Source organism: Tachysurus fulvidraco, chromosome 9, assembly GCF_022655615.1.
Source record: "Tachysurus fulvidraco isolate hzauxx_2018 chromosome 9, HZAU_PFXX_2.0, whole genome shotgun sequence".
In the NCBI taxonomy this organism is placed as follows: domain Eukaryota; kingdom Metazoa; phylum Chordata; class Actinopteri; order Siluriformes; family Bagridae; genus Tachysurus; species Tachysurus fulvidraco.
In genome coordinates this window covers 1,934,414-1,937,918 of record NC_062526.1, presented here as the reverse complement: position 1 = coordinate 1,937,918, position 3,505 = coordinate 1,934,414, and the positions used below count along the sequence as shown (strand labels likewise).

The 3,505-nt window shown below is 40.3% G+C and overlaps 1 protein-coding gene across 1 annotated transcript in view; it reads left to right on the top strand.

Moving 5' to 3' along the window:
• Positions 1-277: 277 nt before the first annotated feature.
• Positions 278-3,505, top strand: part of sema4c (sema domain, immunoglobulin domain (Ig), transmembrane domain (TM) and short cytoplasmic domain, (semaphorin) 4C) — a 73,714-nt gene continuing 70,486 nt past the window's right edge. Inside the window, exon 1 of the mRNA XM_047818259.1 lies at positions 278-737. The gene's annotated coding sequence lies outside the window, so the exon portion shown is untranslated. The remainder of the gene's footprint in view (positions 738-3,505) is intronic.

The window sequence follows — 3,505 nt, the reverse complement described above, 5'->3', positions numbered from 1 at the left end:
GAGACAGACAGAGAGAGACAGAGACACAGACAGAGACAGCACCAGAGAGAGACAAACTCAGAACTGTCCTTTTTCGAAAATTAAGAACTTGAACATTTCCATGTTAATAAAGTCATTATCACGCGCACCTCCCCAACCCCGGTTTAACCCCAGTATGACGTGGTGTTCGGGGTGTTCATAGGGGTCCATTATGGGCGGAGACGCGTTTCCGTTTCACCGGTGAGCCGCCGCGCGCGCCTTTGTTTCTTACTCGGTGATTTAATGCGCTAAGGCGGAGAGGAGGTGCTGCGGGGCGGGAGCTCACGGATCAGTGTGCGCGTGTGCCCTTCGTCTGTGTGTGTGCTTGTGCGGGTCTGTGTGAGTGTGTGTGAGTGTGTGTGTACGCGCGTTATCCCCTCCCTCACAGCGAGCGCGAGCTACGGAGAGAAGAGACGGAGCAGAGTAAACGGCTGTCGGTGTGAACGTGAACGGACTCCGCTGTTTACTGCTAGTGTTGTTGCAGAGATCGGAGTGCGTTCGGTTAATGTTTTCGTTCCGCGCGAGGATGAGGACAATGAGCGTGTAAGTGAACTAAACCCACCGGAACACGGATCTGCTCGCTAGAGGAAACTCCAGTTTTTGGATCGTGTGTGAGTGAGTGAGAGAGAGAGAGAGAGAGAGAGAGAGAGAGAGAGAGAGAGAGAGAGAGAGAGAGTGGACGAGTCTTCGCTATAACGGAGCGGCGGAGCGACAACACGGTGAGTTTGTGCGTTCAGCTCGAGCCTGATGCATTTTACGCGTGAGTGATCCACCAACCCTTCAACATGGGGACATGGTGTTGGGGGACATTGTAGTATTTAGGGGTCAATTTTTACAAGTTGAAGTTGGGAACATCGCAGTGCGCATTCAAAACGCACCAGGAACGAAAACCTCGGACTCCGGTGTTGCGCGCGCGCGCGTGCGTGCGCTATTCGGTGCGTTAGGAAATGCACAACTGTCTGAGTTGTTGTTGAGCATGTAGCTGCACCTCTTTATAAGACTTTACTGTATATTAATGGATTGATTCATATGGATCTGGTTTAAAATTGTATTTAGAAATAGGGTTTAGGATCATTTTTTAGAGATTTTAGTGGCACTGGCAACCCGAACTGAACCAGTTCATAGCTGTTTTGTCACTAATGAGATTGAGGCGTGTTTTTGTTTTACTTCTGATTTAGAGCAGAACTGTGACTGTGCTCTTTTTTCTTCATTTTGTTTGTTTAAACAAGGGGATGTTTCATATCTCTGGCAACGTAACGTAATATTTCAAGTCATCAATTTTATGTTTATTTGATTTATTTTTGCTTAAAATAAAACTGTATTATTGTTTTTATTTTCTTATTGGAATTTCATTTATAAACCTGAAGCATGAAAATGAGCCAAATACGTGTAGATTATTTACTTTTAACTACTACTCTAGGTTCTGCTGATATTCCATACCACTGGCAACCTAACGCACATCACTGCTTACATATAGGATTCTGTCATTGCTTACATGTAACGTGAGCCATGTTTTTATTTTTAAATTACTTAAATGATTGGTCTTGACAGATGATTTTTTTTGCAGGTTAAATAAAACTCCCCCTCCTTATGAATGAAAACCACTGGCAACCTAAAACCCTACAGCATTTGTTTAGTTAAAGTAGAAACTAATTGATAAATGAATTGACAGTGCTTTTTTTAAATAGTTTAATATTACGTATATCTGGCAACCTGAGCTGTGTGTATTTCAGTCGCAGATGTGTTATATATTAAGGTTCGTTTTATGTTAATATGTTTTGTATAGTGCTCAAAGTTAGTTTTCACTTTAAACCGATATTTAATACAACTGGCAACCGAAGGCTTAAACAATTTTGTGAATATTTCTAATAGAGAAAATGTTTGCTAATTCTCATCAGAATTACATTTTTTTCTGTGTAGGTTTCTGTCACTGGTTAAATACAGATTAAAACTGCTTTTTCATACATGTTTTTTTTTTTATTTCTAAGTGCACACTGAGATTTGAGTAGTGATGAAGTTCACATGAAGCATGTTACTCATTTAATTCAGGTCTATATTTGATAAAACTGGCAACCTGGGTCTTAGAAAAGTTGTTATAGTTCAGTTAAAACTTCTAAAAGCTTTAAGAAAATGTTTGCATGTTGTTTTCATGGTGATAGACATATCACTGGCAACCCAAGGTCTGATTTTGCATCGATGGTTAGAAAATGTCTGAATTTCCTATTTTTTGTTGCTGTTATTGCGATTATTCCTCAATTATTTTACAGAATTTTATAATCATTTTTACATGATGCATAAATACTGCTATTTGATATCACTGGCAACCTAAAGCATACAAAAAGATATATATCATTGTTTATTTTTATGCTTTAACTAGTAATTTCATGACACTTGATACATTGTTTATGGGTGATATTTGATAATACTGGCAACCAGAATCCTAAAGTGGGTTCTAATGGTAAAGGGTTTGAGTTACTGCTTAGACATATAATATGTCCCTTTGTATTTTCTGGCAAAGATTTAGCATCTTAGTTGCTGTTTAGTATGATATTCAACACAACTGGCAACCCACAGCAGTTGATACTTTTTTAGCTGTTGATACAAATTTTTTTTTTAGTAAAATAAAGATTCTGGTGAAAGGAGTGAGAGGGATCGTGTGTGTGTGTGTGTGTGTGTGTGTGTGTGTGTGTGTGTGTGTGTGTGTGTGTGTGTGTGTGTGTGTGTGTGTGTGTGTGTGTGTATACAATTGTGTGGATGTGGAAGGAAGGTGCAGTGTTTCCTCCTCACAGCTTTCAAAGTTGTTTTATGATTCATGCTCCAAATCCGGCCGTGTCCCAAACGTCATTTTTGTGATCGGTTAGAAGAGAGTGTGTGAAGGTCATGATGTCGTCCAGCATGAAAGCTTTAAATCCAGCAGGCAGGGTGCAGCTCAGCAGGGACACACACACACACACACACACACACACACACACACTCTGTTTCACACACTCTCACAACCCCCTGCTAGTCCAGATGTTCAGCTATCCCATTCAGAGTCACTGTATCTGCTGCACATGCAGCTTCTTATTGTCACACCACAATAGACTCACATCCTGCCTAAGGTTCACCCACATGGGATAAAAATGACACGGGCATCCAGGAAATCCGCAAATCCAATTGCTATCCGTTTCCCGCTTCCTGTCTGGATCTTCTTCTGCAAACAGGAATTAAGTATGACAGAATCTATATTCTTACCCACCAACCATCCAAACTTTAAGACGGAGTCGAACTAAACATGCTATTTATCCTTTTCTTCAGCTTTCTGACTGGTAAATTTGTGCTCAGTTCAGGAATTTTCAGGAATTAGTCTGGACCATAATTTGGATCTAACTGGGTTTTTAAAACCATCGAAAAATGAATAGTTAAGGTGGGATATTAAGAATACCTGGCAACACGATTGTCTGTATTTTAATAATAAATTCATTCATTCATTCATTCTCTACCGCTT